At 51.2% G+C, this 18,742-nt stretch overlaps 1 pseudogene; it reads left to right on the top strand.

Moving 5' to 3' along the window:
* Positions 1-2,916: 2,916 nt before the first annotated feature.
* Positions 2,917-16,728, top strand: LOC119350853 (annotated as a pseudogene).
* Positions 16,729-18,742: the final 2,014 nt, after the last annotated feature.

Raw genomic sequence — 18,742 nt, 5'->3', positions numbered from 1 at the left:
GGGCGCTGCTTTCCTCCATGGGGGCGCAGCCGAGGTCCTCTGCTTCCACCCCGACCCACCCTGCCCGGGTGAAAACCTTATATCCTCTCGGATTTGGCGGCGCCGGCGCCTTGCGCGCCGTGACCTTGCTGGAGGCGCCGTTAGGGAGGCGGGATGCGGTCAGGAGGCGTTGCAGGTGAGGGACGGAGCTGCCTCCTCTTCATCGTCCGATTCCACGAAGCGCATTTCCACCTAGCTGGGCATGGACCGTGGCGGAGCGGCCGGTTAGGGATATCCCAAATTGAAGTGGCCGCACTATGTCCACCTTCCGATGTGAGGGCGGCATTCTTCGAGCTCTAGGGTGAGCTCCTCGAAACCCCGACGGTGCGGCGCCTACGAGCCATGGCGAGGGGGTAGGGTCCCTCTTCGGTGATTGAGATGGAAGATGTTGTTCCCCTTCTTCTCTAGGTGTTCCTGGAGCATGGCCATCTTTGAAGGTCGGATATGCCCTGCTTTGCTGCTCTGCTTTTCCTCATATGATCCTAGTGTGGAGTGCTCGGCCTTTGTAAGCTGTAATCTTAAATTCCTTTGCATTAGCTGCTTGTGGAGGTTGTAGTTAGCGTTTCAGTCCAGTGTTCCCATTGTATCCTTCTGACCGCTGTTATTTGGTTGTTTGCTGTAACTCCTGGCCGGTTGATGGCTTTGTTAATTCAAAGCCGGGCTCCTCGCGAGCCTTCGTTCTAAAAAAAATAATAAGTTCTCTTTGAATACTCGGGCCTCATCAAGACAAGGGAACACCGATGTACATGGATGAGATGCAAGGAAGGCGAACGGGGCAACAGGCCCGACGCTCCACAACTGACAATAATCAAACAGGTATATAGCTATTGTCGTACTAGTAATTTATATGTAAAATAGCAAAAGCTTGGGAAAATATGAGCATCATATAATTTTCTTTTCATGTCTTCGATGGCGAAGGAAAAACCAAATATAATCAAGGAAACAAGTCGAGTTAAGGGAAAAACACATCATTGACAAGAAAGAGGCCGAGTCAAGGAAATAAGTTAAGACAGAGCACAGGACGCTACTAACAATAGCGTCCACCCCTGGACGTTCTTAGCACAGCGGCCGGACTTGGACGCTATTAATCACAACGTCCTTCCTAATTTCACAATTTTCAGCTGCCCTTTATGAGTTCCGTAATTAAAGAATTCTTATTTATTATTAATAAAAAATCGGCATCACAATTCAGCATTTTTTAGAAAAGGAGGAGGACCCCGGCCTCTGCATCTGGGCGATGCATGCGGCCACTTTATTAATTATCCTTATAAGACCTTATAAAGTCATATAACAGTAAGACTAAAGTCACCATCTAAGCAACAACTGTCGCTACACCTATCCAATTGATAAAGGGCGCTGATAGCCTGGCCTAATACCAAATAGACATCGCAGCCAGACCTAACATTTAAGACCTGAGGTCCCAACCAGGACGCCTGCCGGGTATGGGCACCCACCAGTCCGGCGTGCTCCTCAACCAGGACGCCTGCCGGGTATGAGGCAGCCGCAGCCATTTGCCACCAATCCATCTTCAGAGCTGTACTGCGGCATGAACCTTGCCCGGTCTAGCTGCCGCCGACGCCACCACGACAGCAGACAACGTCGACCTCCTGCGCGTGTCCATCACCACACATCTGACGACAAGCCTCCGCTGCTCCATGCCGCCAAGAGCCGCCGCCATGAATATGTAGAAAGAAACACCGCTCCACCGAAGAAGCCATCCGCTGGTCCCTCGAGCCCGAGTGCATCTCCAAGAATGCCGCCCCCAAGGGGGTAACGACACATGAATGCCGCCGTCATCCGATCAACTGATCTAGGGTTTCCCCCGGAGGTATTGGGTGGGTTTGGGACTTGTACCTCGATGATGCCTTCATGAAGAAAACGATGATAAGGGCATCGTCATCACCAGCTCCGGCCAACGACCGAAGACCAAGTTTTCACTCGGATCCGTCCCAAGAAATCCACCCCGACAACCTGTGCACTGTCTCGACCGCCTTCAAAGCTCCAGATCTAGCCACCTAGATCCGGCGACCAACCGCAACAGCAGTGCCACCGTAGGAGCCCTGGCACACCGGCCACTGCCTGAATGCGCCACCACTGGAGCCTGGGAGGAGGACTCCCACCCCACCTTGCCAAACCGCAAGAGCCGCCGAGATGGTAACCCCGCACGCTCATCACCGTCTCTGATCGGAACCAATCCGTGGCAAAACCACGAGATCGCCGACGCAGATCCGCCTTGGATATGGACTGTACCACGTCATGCCGCCACGGGAAGCCCTAGCTTCACCCGCCGCCGCCGTCCAGGGCCGCTGCCCCAGGATCCTGATCTGGCCAGCCCGGACCTCCCCGGTGCCCTCTTCACGCCGCCGCTGTCGGCTCGCCACCAGGTAACCGCGCCACCGCCCGAGGCCTCCGCCCAGAGCACGCCGTCGCTCCACCATGGATCAAATCGCCGCGGCGCCATCACGCGCGTGGAGGTCCCGCCCCACCCCCTCCAACGCGATCCAGGGAGGAGAGCCTCCGCCACCGCCGTCAGCCCCCGGGCTTAGCCCGGCGGCATCCTCCGGCGGTGGCAGAGGGAAGGGAGGAAGGTGGTGGTGACCCGGGCGGCTAGGGTTTGAAGAGCCGCCCGAGTTGCCCGAGACGGGGGCGACGCGGGGGCTGCAATCGCATCAGACTTGGAGTCCTGGGATCTTTCCACATCACAATCCAGCGTGGCAAAGCAAAACTTGTGAAGCAGTTCCAGATCTGCTAAACCGGCTCATAATGTGACTGCTTACCTATAGACGACAAGGAACAAGTGCTGCTTTCTGTTTTGCACTTTGCCACATCTTCTTCTTCCTCTTGCTCACCACCTTGGTTACAATATAGCAAAGAAAGATGAGTAAATTACTTGTCATATCCGTCCTGCTGCTACCTCTTATGAACCATGGAGCCTACTTGGCACGCATGGGATGATAAAGATTTCTTCAAATACTGCCCACCATCCCAGTGCAGCCAACATGGCCCCCTCGTATCCAGCAATACATCATCATCATGTGGATGTGGCGGTAGATCAATCAGATGGTCTGCTCTGGTCAAGACACCATCCTTTTTCACCCATTTCTTGGCCCATACAATGTCAGCACCATAGATTACAGACGTTCTTCAATGAAGATCATCCCGCTTGTAGACCCCTGCCATCATCTCCAGATGCGCATCAGCTCCAGAAGCTTATCACCGCCACAAGTTGATGTTATCAACATTGCGGACCAGATTCTATACCGATCTTTCATTCGGAGTTCATCTGCAACCCTAGTGCACTCTAAGAGAGTTCTCACCTAGTGCAGCCCACTCTCCTGCCTTAGCAACACAACCCACTTCTTTTATTTGGTGGACGGTTATGCAGAAATGTCTATTCTTCCGTTGAACTGCAAGGTCATTTCAGTCTCAGATGGTGTTCGTGGCGGTCTGATGCCCATGTACGTGCAGAAACATTCCTCAGTTCTGCTGAGACCAAGGTGTGCTGGCATGATTACAATTGCGGAAATTGTGAGCTCAGTACTGCATGTTCAGCTCAGAACGGAATGAACAATTCTGTATGCCTGACGGTATGATCAATTCTAACCGTCTAGAACCATATTTAATTGCATCATTCACTTTAATTGTAATGAAGTTTTGAAGTCTATTAAAATTTTACATTGTAATTTCAGGTGTATGAATCTCCACGAGATTCTCTGTCAAAAAAAATTCTTCTAAAATAGCACCACAAATCATTTTAGTAGCCTTCTTGAGCAATCACATTGACATAAGCACCTGAACTCTAATAAAAAAATCCGAGAAATTGTCAAGAGGAAAGGAATATGTTTTGTTCATCTATTAAAACACTGGCCTTATAAAATTTGTTCATCTATACAACACTCAACTAATCCTTTGGAGATATCAGTCCAACACTTTGGTAGAGATGCACAGACACCACTTCAATACAAACAAAATCCTAAAGCGTAATATTTCTAAATAACAAAAGAAAACAGAAACGAGCATACATATGATTTTTTGTAAAATATAATAAACCTTGGTGCAATTGAGCCCATGGTCAACATTTAACCCACCTGATAATGCCTAGCAAGCCCCAGTGATCTATCTATGAAGCCTCCCATTAAGGTCAGCGACCCAACCAAGAACCAACCCTTACAGAGCCAGACCGAAAGCAAGAAAACCAGCAAAAGACCATTGACGGCATAATCTTCAACCTGTACACATAGAGCAGTTGGTAAGCTGTGTTTCCTTCCGTAAAGCTTGGCCAATACCACAGTATGTTCATGATATTCTCTTCTAGATATAAAGACACATGGTTCGAAAATTCGGTTCTGAGCCCGAGCTCAGATGCTCCTGGAATCACGACCATGGAATGCCCTCGTGATCGCTGCCAGGACCCGTATTTATCTCGCGTATGTCACCCGTATTTGCGCAGAAACAGGAACGGCCCTATCGCATTTATTGCCGTTCGTTGGGTTAGCACTGTCGTCCTGATCCAGAATAGTGCAACGGACCTGATATTTTCCTGGGCCTTACTGGACCGTGGCTAATGCAAAGTTGGAGGACTACTCTTTGCCCGCAAAAAAAAAGGAGTACAACGCGGTGCAGTTGAATGCAACCGAGCACGAACCCCTCGTCAAAAGAAAAAAAATGCAACCGCGCACGAGGAAGGCCGTTTCTACAAGTGCTGCTGATACGAAGTAAGCAGATGTGAAACTGAACTTGTCCTCTTTTACAGTGCTGAACACAGCCCCTTGAAAGATCTCTGACCTTTGCTTGAACATTTTTCCTGCATGACTTTTTGGTGTTTTCCAGTCTCGCCAGTTTCCAGAATGTGTATGCCAATAGGCTTACTCCTCAGCAGATCTCCGGAGCTCAACAGCAAGCCCGTGCACCAAGACAACAACGCCGCGCAGACTGCCCGTTCCAAACCAGCAGCCGATCCAGCGCGCCCCACTAAATCATGTCTTCATTCTTCAAGCCAGTTTCCACAGTCGCAACGGCCGCTGGATCGCAAATGCTTGCTGTTGTTGCTCTGTTAATAGCAGCTACATATCTTATGGTCACTGTTCTCGTTCGGTTCTTTGTTGTGACCATGTATTTTGGTTCAGCCAATTAGCTGTACGCCGACGGTGCTTGGTATGTGGCGGTCCTCTTGTAGGTGAAGTTCAAGTATGCAAGGGTGGCTCCCTGTGTTTTAGCCCGCTTTCCTGATGCGTAGTACGATGCTGTAATGGACTCTCCACTGATGAAATGCCTTAAGATAATTATATACCCTGTCATTCCTCTAAATGTGCATTGTTCTGACTTCTGATTGAGCATGTTTTAAAAACGGTTAAAGTACTACTCCAAATCCCTGTCAGCACGCTACAGCAGAACGATTTCATGATCCGCAAATCCTTGTCGGTGGTTAGCCACACCGCCGCTCCTCCCGGCGGTTCCTAGCCTTTTGGCTACCAACGGTACGTCGAGGTCCTAGCGCCCCCACAGAATGCCCCACAGCTCGCCATTCACTTCTTCTCCTTGAACACAGCCGGCGCAAGGCCCCAGCGCGCGGTGCCATCTTCTGCGACGGCCGGCCTTCAGCGGTTCAACTTCAGCCTCGACGCCGTCGTGGCACTCAGCCCCGGCGTGCTTGCGCACGGTGGCAGCGGCGCGGCTCCCGGTGTTCCATCTATGCTTCCTCTACCATCAGCCTGCGGACGCAAAGAGAAGCAGAGTAGCGGCATCAACCTCCCGGCAGCGTCGACGCGGAGGTCGACCTCCCAGTACGGAGGCGCCCTCTAGCATCAGCCCGAGGCGGCCACGGCCCCGGCGCGGCGACGCATCCCAGCTATGCCGCTCCTCCTGACATCCTGGTCCACGGCTCAGTCATAAACGCGCCGTTCTGGTCCGCGGACCAGGAAGGCCATCGCACGCCTGGACGTCCCTCCCTACGAAATTGGCCCACCAGAAGGCACTGTTGCACGCCGTATATCTGTTGTATCCTTATTATTCGGTGCGGCCGTTCTGACGGGCCAGCTGGAATTGTTAGAATCCCGAAACAGCAGCCAACGCTGGTGATTTCGGGAGCAGCTGGGCTCGAGCGCCGAATTGCTGCGTTCCACATGGTTCCCCTATATGCTCTACAAAACTGAAATATGGTTGGTCAGTTGTGACAAAGATTTTTCTCTTTCACAAGAAGGCCTAAATAGGAAGGGGTGATTTGGTGCTCGGGCCCAGGTACACGTGATATCTCAGGCGTTGGTAGATGCATTGGGATCTGGTGAAGTGTTTCAGACGACACAGAGCCAGTTCGCTGGAAACATAGAATAGGGAGGCTATACTGTGTACCACAGTGCGGTTCTTGGGATGGGTGTATACGGCGCGTGCTTAGTCCGTTACAGCGAACACCTGAGCCCAGCACAGGACCTCGTCCCCCACCGAGGTGAGCCATGGCACAGTAAGGGTGGCCCGAAAGAAATTACAGTAAATGCAGACATGACTGAAACAACATTTAGGGGAGTCGGAGAGCTGGAATTAACTCACATTTTGCACAAATACGACTTGAGCACAAGATTAAATAAGTACCGGTTACTTGCTACCGGCAGGAGTAACACCTATTACTTGCTGCAGGCAGGATTAACACCGATCCTACATTATCTGTCCAAAAACACCGATCCTACATTACAACCGACAAACGCCATACAACTACAACAGTACTCTGCAGACCAGACTATTTGTTTTGCTGATCTTGTTTTAATAAAGTGATCGCATGCATCTCTCCGATGCAGAGGCCGGGGGATGTCCTCCTTTTCAAAAAAAAAAAAACGCCATACAACTTAAGACACTCCAGCTTTGGTTTGCTGACCCAAAGTACATCATAACAACAAAGAACAACACTGAACAGGAGCACAGTTTTGGTGGGCGTCATCCCCCACTCCTCCTGCTCGCCCCGTCCTTCTCGGTTAACGCCACCGGCACGGCACGCCCTTGGACCGCCTGACGTCGGTCATCAGAGGAGGATGGCTGGGGCGACTCCCCGGGTGACTCCTAGAGCGAATCCCCGGGGGACCGCGGAGGCCGCCGCCGCGCCGTGTCCCTCCGCGGCGGCTGCGCGGGCAGGCATCGGGGGCCGTTTTTGGGCTCTGTTGGAGGCGGACGACGAGGATGATGCCGGAGACAACGAAGGCTCAGAAGGTTCGCCGCACTCGCCTACACCTTCGGATTTGATATGCGATCTTTTTCATGCAGGATATGATGAAGATGATGTGGCCAAGACCGTAGACACGGTAGTGCCGGTGGAGGATCCGGCGCGGGTGGGGCTTCATCCGGACGAGAGGAAGGAGCTGGTGCGACCTGTCGTTCATCGGAGGAATGCGGCATCGGCGGTCAGGCCATGGAAGGGCCCTTTACCTAAGGTTCGCCTTCCAAATCTTACTCTTTTCGACAAGATTAGGCCGGATTCATGGATTACTGTTAAGAAACGAAAGAATGGGAAGCAGAGGGGCGAGCGTCCTGCGCCGGCGGCGGCCATGGCGTCCGCAGGGCTCTCCCAGATCGCTGAGATGCGATCGGCTCGTTTGAATTACTTGGTGGGCTGCGATGGGCCGACTTTGTGTCGGTCGGAGATGCGAGGAGATGGGCCTGGGACGGTTGGGTATGTGGCCCAGGCTGGACCGGTTCCGAGTCTCTCACGTAGCGGTACTCCATGCACGCACGCAGCGATCGCTCTTTCCTCCGCTACCGCACCGTCGGCTGCTATCGCTAGGGCTCCTAGGCGCGGGATTCCGGGCTTCCCACTGTGCGGTGCGGGTCGGGCGAAGAGGATCCCACCTCTCCAGGGTATGGCTGGCCGCGGGACGGCAGCGCCGCCGGCCAAAACAACCACGGCGGCGGCCCCTTCAGGTCGGGATGGGGCTGCGCCGCCGACGACTGGGGCTGCGGCGGCTCCTTCACGTCGGGATGGGGCTGCGATGCTGAGTGCTAAGGCCGCCGGACGTGGGGCACCAGTGCCCGCTGGCCAGAGGCAGCCGGCGGGTGATGGCGCGGCGCCGGCCTTCCCTGGTCGCGGCGTTGGTACCCAGCGGCCAGGATATGTGCAGCAGCTGTCTTCGGCCGGTCGGGGTGGGCAGCGTCCTCCGGCACCAGGCGCGGTTGCCATGCAGACGGCTGTGGGTCGGGGCGGGACTCGGCCCCCAGCACCCGGCGTGGCGCTCGTTGTGCAGCCGGCCGCGGGTCAGGGCGGGACTCGGCCTTCGGCGCCGGGCGCGGCAGCACCGGTTCGGGGTAGTGCTTCAGGAGCTATGCCAAGTATCGGCAACCAGCCTCGTGCCAAGCCTCCGCCGCACTACGTCGCGCGGCCCGCGCAAGATTGGTCGGGATCGGTGCAAACGAGACAGAGTCCCAACAGTACAGAGTCCTTTGATCCACCCCGAGGTCAGTGGGGGGATGATGGTTCTGATGCGTATGGAGTTGGACAGCATCGTGGGTCTTCATCCACGGGTGGTGGCCGTGGCTATGCCTGGCAGAGTGACGGGTCGGCTGAGAGACCGTTTCTCGGCCCGACAGGAGGTTTCGTCGAGGGGGCTTCCGGTCCGGATCACCGCCAGAGAGGAGGCTTTCGTGCCCGTCGTGGTGGTCGAGGTGGGGGCGGCGGGAGATTTCACCGCCCGCCCCCTCCCAGGGCTGTTCTTCCTTCGGTTGCTACGGAGGAGCCTCAGCTTACATCTTCTGAGCTTCCGACACAGGCTATGGAGGTGGTGAATGCTATGGCAAGTGTTGAGATTCCGGAGACTGGGACGGTGGATGAGGCTACCGACAGGTCTGATGCTGAGAGGGCGTCTAAGTATGCTCGTAAAAAGGAGAGGATGATTTGCTATCGTTGTGGTGAGAAGGGTCACTTCATTGCTGAGTGTGTGGCCCAACTGTGCGATTCATGTGGTAAGCTTGCACATGACTCGGGAGAGTGCCCGTTGTTACGTGACCTTCCTCCGACTCTGAATATCTATGGGATCTACTGTGCTGAGCTGATGTTTTTTGAGTCCCCGGCGGCGAGAGAGGTCCCGGAGGATAACCTGAGTTTGACTACTGGGATTGTGAGAGCGACCCAGGGCGAGGTGACTGAGGCACAGATTGTGAGGAGGCTGCAGGAGCTAGCTCCCGGTGATTTTGTTTGGGATCTGGTGCACATCGAGGACAGAATTTTTAAGGTTGATTTCCCGTCTGTGGAGGACTTGCAGAGATTGTTTAGTTTTGGCTTGTGTAAAGTTCCCGGTACTAAGTGTATCCTGGAGTTTAACGAGTGGAAACAGGTCGAGCCTAAGGGAAAACCGCTTACACAGGTCTGGTTGCGGTTTTTGGGGGCTCCGTCTAAGCCTCTGCAGGATGCTCGCGTGGTGGCCAGTTTGGGTATCTTGGTTGGTAAGACAGTAAAAGTGGACATGGCCTTCACACGTGCCAATGGGATAGCCCGGCTGTTAGTAAGCATTCTGGATATTGAGTATGTGCCTGATAAGGTGAACTGGACTTACAAGGGCGAGGTGTTCCCGTTAGATATTGAGTTTGAGGACACCGACCTATTTGATGATGCAGTTAATGGTAACGATGTTGATATGCACGATCGGGATGGTAATGCAGGAGCTAAGGGGGCACCGTCAGATGAGTCCATGCGAGAGGGATCTCACACAGCCTCTCAGTCGGCGGGGACTGGATCTGGGACTGAGCCCACAGTCTCACCGGCGGTTCCTATGAATACTCTGCGCTTTGGGTCTTTTGAGCCCGCCTCGGCACCTCCCAGGCTATGGAGTGACCGGGTGGAGTCTGGTGATTATCTTGAGCACACGCTTCCTTCGTTGGAGTTTGAGAGGGAGCCTGTTTTGTCTGCTGATCGTCAGGTGGGGCCTTTGGCCGCCGATTCGGTGATGAGGCCGGCTGAGGGTTTGCTTGGTCTGCCGACACCCGCGGTCCCGACTCCGGTGTCGGCGATAACGGGCGCGATGGGGTGTGGGGGAGGGGATTCGGGACATGGAGTCCCCTCTTCTCCCGTTCCTTTACCGATGCCGGCTGCGCTACTGGCGTCGGCCCCGAGGGGCTCGGTGACTGCTGCATCAGGGAGTCCGAGGCAGGCAGCCTCGATTCCCTCTATGACGGTGGCAGCTGCTGCGCTTGGGGGGAGGCCAGGGCAGGAGACCCGGTCTCCTCCCTCTTCACCGTTGGTCAGGAGGACCAACTCGCCGATGGCTTCACCCTCTGACTTGGCGGTAGTGGCGGGAGGAGGCCGTGGGCAGGAGGCCCCCGTCCTTCTCTCTCCCCCATTGCCTGCGGTGGGGCATGCGTCCAAGGGGATCGGGAGCCCGCAGACGCCATCTCTAGTAACTTTGGCACCACCTTTCAGGGTCTCCGTGCCAGGTTATACTAGAGAGGAGGTGATCGCGTTTGGTGGGATCCCGGACCCGATCTCCGAGGGGAGACGGATGAGTGCTCGCATCCTAGACGTTCCCGAGGTGGACGATATGCAGCAGCGGTGCGCTATGAGGGCGGCCAAGCTTCAGGAGGCTGCGTTTACGTCTGGTATGTCCGTCAACTTATCTAATTCACTATTGCATTTTTCTAATGAGGACATTATAAATAATGCAAACCAATTAGGAGTTTCACTAGGTGCTACGGACAGTGAGATTACTAAGTCGGTGAATGATATTTTAGATCTGGAGGCGGAACGTGCTTTAGAGACTATTCGTAATCTTGCAGCAGTTAAACCAATGAATGATGATGAGATTAATGCGTTAGGGGTTAGAGTGCTTGATAGCTTGTGTGCGGATCTAGCACCCACCAACCATGACGCTGAGGAAGATTCTGTTTCCCCAGAGAATGATTCGACTAATATTGGTGAACCCGGTCATGAGGACCGGGTGCCTGAGCTTAGTAAACCTAAGCGTAAGTGGAAACAGAAGATCTATCCCGATTCCGCAGTTCGTAGGAGTGCTAGGATTCGAACCACCAAAAAATTCCATGATGAACTATGAGAGGAATTTTTTGGAATAGCAGAGGTCTAAAGGACTTGGCTAAAAGACGATTCCTGGCCGAGACAGCTGTAGAAGAGAAGTTAGACTTCGTTGCTCTATCAGAGACGGGTAGAGATAACTTTGCACCACAGTTTCTCTCCTCTCTGGTTGGTGGTATTGATTTCGATTGGCATTGCCTCCCTCCGCGAGGAAGATCGGGTGGTATCTTAATCGGTGTGAGATGCGATTCGCTTGAAGTCCGTAGTGTAGTGATGGGCGATTTCGCGGTCAAGTTTCGAGTTAGGTCTAAGATGGATGGCTTTAACTGGGCTTTGGTGGCGGTTTATGGTGCCGCGCAACCAGAGCTTAAAGCGGAGTTTCTCGCAGACCTTGTTCGAATCTGTGGATCAGAGCAGCTGCCAATTTTAGTTGGAGGTGATTTCAATATCATCAGGAGGAGAGAGGAGAAGAACAATGATAACTTTGATGGCAGATGGTCCTTCATGTTCAACACCATTATTGAAAGCTTGGATCTGAGAGAGACAGAACTTTCTGGTCGAAAGTTCACATGGGCTAACGCTCTGCCAAACCCAACCTACGAAAAACTTGATAGAGTTCTTGCAAGCGTGGAGTGGGAACAGAAATTCCCGCTGGTTACGGTGCAAGCTCTTTCGAGGGGAATATCTGATCATACCCCATTGTTCATGGACTCAGGGGAGCCGAATCATGTGGGTAACAAGAACACCTTCTCCTTTGAGACGTCGTGGTTTGAACGGGAAGGGTTCTTAGATTTGATAGCCAGGGAATGGGTTAAAGATGTTCGAGGCAAATCTCCAATTGAGAGGTGGCAGAATAAGATTAGGAACTTGAGAAGTTTCTTACGCGGTTGGGCTAAGCACCTTAGTGGTGTGTATAAGATTGAAAAGGATAGACTCCTTACTCTTATACATGACCTGGACATTAAGGCTGAATCCAACATTTTGTCACCAGCAGAGCTTCAGGTTAAAAATGAGGCGGAAAAGAGGTTAAAAGAACTACTCCGCGAAGAAGAACTGAAGTGGGCTTTACATGCTAAAGTACGTAGAGTGGTCCACGGGGACGCAAACACTCAGTTCTTCCATTTAATAGCTAATGGCAAACACAGAAAGAAGCAAATATTTCAGCTTGAGCAGGACGAGGGCACTATTTTAGGTCAGCATAACCTAAAAACATACATAACCGACTATTATAAGCAGTTATTTGGACCGCCGGAGAAGAATACAGTGTCCCTCGATGAGTCCAGAACTGAGGATGTGCCTCAGTTATCGGCTGCTGATAATGACATTCTAGTTGCCCCGTTCACGGAGAAGGAGGTTTTCGATGCTATTGCACAGATGAAAAATAATAAGGCTCCTGGACCGGATGGTTTCCCGGCTGAGTTCTATAAGAAGTGCTGGCACATTATTAAGGGGGATCTTCTACCTATGTTTCATGATCTGTTCTCTGGACAGCTTCAAGTATTCCACTTGAATTTTGGGACTATCACACTACTTCCTAAGAAGACGGATGCGGTCAGAATTGAGCAATTCAGGCCCATATGTCTCCTTAATGTTAGTTTCAAAATTTTCACTAAGGTCGGGACTAATAGGCTCACACATATTGCGCATTCTGTGGTGCAACAGTCCCAAACCGCTTTCATGCCGGACAGAAATATCCTTGAAGGGGTGGTAGTCCTGCATGAAACGCTCCATGAAATCCACTCCAAAAAATTAGATGGAGTGATTTTTAAAGTGGATTTCGAGAAAGCGTATGACAAGGTCAAATGGCCACTTCTCCAACAGTCTTTGCGTATGAAAGGCTTTGATGAAGCCTGGCGCAGACAGGTTCAATCATTTACGCAAAAAGGTAGTGTGTGAATTAGAGTTAATGATGACATAGGTCACTATTTCCAGACACATAAAGGCCTAAGACAAGGAGATCCGATGTCCCCTATCTTGTTTAACATAGTGGTGGATATGTTGGCAGTCTTGATAGGAAGGGCTAAGGAAAATGGTCAAGTAGGTGGATTGGTGCCTCATCTTATTGATGGAAGTGTTTCTATCCTACAATACGCTGATGATACAATCATCTTTATGGAGCATGACTTGGCTAAGGCAAGAAATATGAAGCTGGTGTTATGCCTATTTGAACAATTGACCGGGTTAAAGATAAACTTCCATAAGAGCGAGCTGTTCTGTTTTGGTAGGGCCAAAGATGAACAGGATGCTTATAGGCAATTGTTTGGATGCGAGTTGGGAGAGCTACCATTCTCATACTTGGGAATTCCTATCCACCATCGTAGGCTAACGAACAGAGAATGGAAGTGCATCGAGGACCGATTTGAGAAGAAACTGAGCTGCTGGAAGGGCAAGCTCATGTCATATGGAGGCCGATTAATCCTAATTAATTCGGTGCTCACAAGTATGCCGATGTTTCTTCTCTCGTTCTTTGAGGTACCAGTTGGTGTTAGGAAGAGACTGGACTTCTATAGATCGCGGTTCTTTTGGCAGGGTGATGAGCTTAAAAGAAAATATAGGCTTGCTAAGTGGGATATCATCTGTAGACCGAAAGACCAAGGGGGTCTAGGTATTGAGAATCTAGAAATTAAGAATAAATGCCTTCTTAGCAAGTGGCTGTGGAAGCTTTCGTCGGAAAATGATGCTATGTGGGCTCAAATCCTTCGCGGCAAGTACCTCCAGTCAAAAACCTTGTCACAGGTCACAGTAAGGCCTACCGACTCGCCCTTCTGGAAGGGTCTCATGAAGGTCAAGCAGGCTTTGTTTAATAGGACAAAGTTTGTTGTTGGAAACGGCACGAGTACACGTTTCTGGGAAGATACTTGGCTCGGTGACACACCCTTAGCCATCCAATATCCCTCTTTATACCGCATTGTTCAACGACGTGAGGTGTCCGTTGCATCGGTCTTTCAATCTATCCCCCTTAATATACAGTTCAGACGAGTGCTAGCGGGCAATCGTTGGGAAGAATGGCTCCGTCTGGTTAGGAGACTGATGGAAGTCCAGCTTTCTCAACAACCCGATGAATTACGCTGGAAGTTGACTAAGTCTGGAGTATTCACGGTTAAATCAATGTATATTGATGTAATTAATTCGAACTCCATTCCTACGTCCAAACATGTGTGGGATGTCAAAGTTCCTTTGAAAATAAAAGTGTTTATGTGGTTTGTCCATAAACAAGTAATTTTAACTAAGGATAACTTGATGAAGCGTAATTGGACAGGACCTACTAGGTGTAGTTTCTGCGATCGGGATGAGACTATTAAACACCTATTTTTTGATTGCCCGTTGGCCAAGGTACTTTGGCAGACAGTCCACATTGCTTTCAATATCAAACCCCCGACTTCTGTTTATGCGTTCTTTGGGACATGGCTTAATGGGATTGAGTCTAACGTAGCGAGACATATTCGGGTTGGGGCTTGTGCTTTGTTGTGGACTATCTGGAATTGTAGAAATGATTTGGTCTTTAACAGAATATCATGTATACATTTTTTGCAGGTTTTATTCCGGACTACGGCACTGATTCGTTCGTGGTCGCCAATCACCCAGACGGAGGCCAGGGAGCATTTGGTTACTGGGTCTGTCCGCTGGAAGATGGTAGCTCGGGATATCTTCAACCGGTTTGGATGACGGTCATGTAATAGGATAGGCAGTGTTCCTATCTACTTTACCCAGCCGGTTGTGGCATCTTGATTTGGCTAGTTGTTGTTTCTAGCCTTTTTTGGCTCTGTGTGAGCTTTTTCTACTTTTCTACGACCATTGGAACCATGTTGGCACTACTTTATTTTTTAATAAGAGGGCCGTATGCATCGTGCTGATGCAGAGGCCGGGGTTTTTCCCCCTTTTCAAAAAAAAAACAAAGAACAACACTAGAACAGTGATCATGAGATTTGCCGCTGAGACCGGCTTAGCGGTTGGGATGGCTGGAGCGGACTGGATCAGCTGCTGATTTGCAACAGGGACAAGCTGGAAGCTTGGTTGCCTTGCTGGGCGCCGGATCGCGCCTGCAGACGGTCGATGCGGGCTGGAGTGAGCCTACGGAAGTACGCATCCTGGTACTTGAAGAAACGGCATTCAGAAGACTGGCAAATAGAAGGAAGATAAAAAGAAAAAAGATACGCAAATCAGAAACAAATTGGTGGGGAGAAGGAACAACACTAGAAAATAAACGGGGGAACGGGGATGTGCTCACATTATAGTGGACGCACTTGTAGAATATGTACCCAGGCTGGTCCCTTTTGCGGGCGATGTTGGTGGCAAGCTCATGACCATAAAAAGGAGCATGGCATGAGAGGAAGGAGAAGATCTATGGGCACGGGGAAGGGAGGAGGACGATGAAGAGGTGAAGCTGGGCAGATCTTGGTCGGCCGTGTGGAGGAATGGCGGTCAGGTGGGGTGTGTGCCGAGAGGATAAGTACGGGCAGCCAGATGGTGCATGGCCCATCATTTATTTGTGCAACTACAGATCGCTATACGACTTAAAATACAGCTTGAACGCACAGATCCACACGCAACTGAACGGTCATGATATCAGGATCAGCTGAGCCAGAGCTCAGAATCGAATATTCGTAAATATTACTGCTTATTTGTTTCTCAAACATCAAAAGCTCTATTGTATCCCTGCTAGGGAATGTATGGCAGCAACAACAGATAACACTGAAAGCAATTTGACAGTTCGACAAACAATAATCAATAAGTATAATTCATTTATGTTTACTGAACCATCATCAGAGTTTTAAGTCTCTTTTTTGGTATTTGCAGGTTCCCGTATCAAAATCATCCCAGGTACTACTCTGACTGCAGTCATTTTAATTACAAAAATTATATTATGCAAATCCCTACTGTTGTCTACTCTGAACCTTGATGTCCTCTTATCCGATTATCCACAAGTAATGGCTTTTAATTCCTGATGATCAATATGCTGATGACCCATTATCTATTTATTCAGCTACATCATCAGTGGCCGTGTTTGTTGCTCTTTTGTTCACCATGGCCACTGTGCTTTATCTTTCACTCAAGACAAGATATAATGCGGAGATACATTTGAAAGTCAAAATGTTTCTCAAGACATATGGAACATCGAAACCCACAAGGTACACTTTATCTGAAGTTAAGAAGATGGCAAAACGGTTTGAGGAAAAAGTAGGGCAGGGAGGATTTGGAAGTGAATACAAAGGTGAGCTACCAAATGGAGTGCCTGTGGCAGTCAAGATGCTAGAGAACTCTACAGGAGAGGGAGAAGTATTCATCAATGAAGTTGCAACCATCGGACTAATCCACCATGCTAATATTGTCCGTCTCCTTGGATTTTGTTCCGAAGGAATGCAACGGGCTCTTATATATGAATGCATGGCCTAATGAGTCACTGGAGAAATACATATTCGCTAACGACTCTAATATTTTTTCAGCATCTTCTAGTACTAGGCAAGCTGCTAGATATTGCTTTAGGCATCGCCAGAGGAATGGAGTACTTGCATCAAGGGTGCAACCAACGCATCCTCCACTTTAACATCAAGCCTCACAATATATTGTTGGACCCCAACTTCAATCCAAAGATCTCAGACTTTGGCCTTGCCAAGTTGTGTGCAAGGGACCAAAGCATTGTGACCTTACTGTCCGAGCATTGTGACCCAAGATGGCTGCATGCATCATTATGATGCAGAGGCCAGGGATAAACCTTCATTTCCAAAAAAAACTACCCTGTAATAGTGCTACTAGTTGCTTGCAAGATACTACTACAATCTACTCCCTCCGTTTCTAAATATTTATCTTTCTAGAGATTTCAATAAGTGACTACATACGGAGCAAAATGAGTGAATCTACACACTAAAATATGTTTATATACATCCGTATGCGGTAGCCATTTGAAATATCTAAAAAGACAAATATTTAGGAACGGAGGGAGTACTTCCATATTTATGTCCAAAAACTTGCAATAGAGGGGTGTGCAATACAATAATCTGTTGATTACCTTACTCAATTGTTATGTCGATTAATCCCCACTCCCATAGTCAGACCTCACTGAATCTCCTCTTCCCAGTTACGTAGTACCGATATCTACCAGAGGGCATCTGGTTGAGGGAGCTTTCCTTTCCGCACAAAGTGAACGTGATCCATCCATGTGCTCATCTGCAACTCGGATAAAATGACATCAATGGATCAAACATCCACATCAATTCGAGTTTCACTTATTATTTCTTAAGTTTAACAAACTAAACCAGAAACTGTGGGAGGAATGGAAAATCTAGGCAGTTGTGCGGTGCAGTAGTACCTCTTGATCTTAGACCGTGAGAGGAATCGAATCGCGGCTCCTGCTGCTTGCTGCCGTTGGGGTGGATGGGGCGGCGGACTGCTGCTGCCTGACCGCCGATTCAGTTACCGATGTGGAGGGCGACGGCGGGGGTTAGCTCCCTGACAGCTACTGTTGCTGGGTTGGGGAAACCGGCACATGCTTGCTGTCGGAGTAAATAGCCATGTGTAGCCTAGCCGGCTTTCCCTGACCCTTCTGAAAAAATTACGAGCCCGTCCGGCTCTCAAGAATTCAAGACATGAGGCCGCCTTCCCCTTGCTGGCTGTCACCCAGGCCGGCTTTTGAAAGGCGGCCCGACTTTAGCCCTCATGAAGAAAGCCATGGGAGGGCCGACTTCGAGAAGCCGGCCGCGAGGAGGCTGACTCCAAGAAGCCGGCTCCCATAAAGCGGTCGAGACCGTACCCTCAAAGTTTGCATCCACCTAGCGGCGATGTGACGGGGCGTGGCTACAGTGAAGCCTGCCACCCCCGAATCCCGAAGCACGCCTAGCACAATGCGCCGTACGGAGTGGGCATGACCCGTCCGGCGCGACACTATTGCCATGTTGACCCTGATGTCACCCACGACGGGCCGCCAGCGCGGCCCACGGGCGGTGGGCCCCTTCGGGCAGAGAGACGCCCGTAGGCGGCCAGGCCTCCCCCAGTCGGCCCGAGACGGGGCCGGCTTCCCGCAGCCAGCTCGCTTCCCCCCTCGAAGGAGACGCTCCATTAAGGAGACAAGACGCGGTAAGGCTGCAGCGATCGCCCGCCGGACGGCGGCACTATAGCCACGCTTACCTCGACGAAGCCCTCGTCATCAGGTTGAGGCAACAGTAACCAGCCACCGACAAGACCCTTGGCAGTGGGGCCTGCCTGTTGCCACGGAGTTGGCAGCCGGCGGGCCCCAGCAGTCGGCGCAAAAGCCGGCGAGTGTAGACACAGACGGCTGGGCCCCACGCCCAGCCGGATTACCATTGTACCCCGGGGAGTAGGCCTATATAAACCCCCCGGGACGCCCATGCAAAGGGTTGGACCCTCAGCTAGTTTTAGACACCACACAAGGAGAAGAAGCAAGCTAGCCATGCCCTTCTTCCTCCTCCCACCGAACAGCTCAAGGAGCATTGTGTAGCTACTTGTCCATTTAGTGATCATGCGGAGACCCCGCAAAGCAGCAGTAGGGGTGTTATCTCCACGGAGAGCCCCGAAGCTGGGTAAGATTCGCCGGCGTGCATGTCTTCGCCTCATCCCGCTTTCAGGCACCGGCGACGTCTTACTGGCTCCCACAACGATAAGCCACCCGTTGGCATATGTCGCACCTACCACCCGACATTTGGCGCCCACCGTGGGGCCAGGTGCACCGTCGTCCGGAGACCTGTTCTGGAC

This window comes from Triticum dicoccoides, chromosome 1A (genome assembly GCF_002162155.2).
Source record: "Triticum dicoccoides isolate Atlit2015 ecotype Zavitan chromosome 1A, WEW_v2.0, whole genome shotgun sequence".
In the NCBI taxonomy this organism is placed as follows: domain Eukaryota; kingdom Viridiplantae; phylum Streptophyta; class Magnoliopsida; order Poales; family Poaceae; genus Triticum; species Triticum dicoccoides.
Note: the sequence above shows the minus strand (reverse complement) of the source record. Positions and strands in the feature narration are given on the sequence as shown.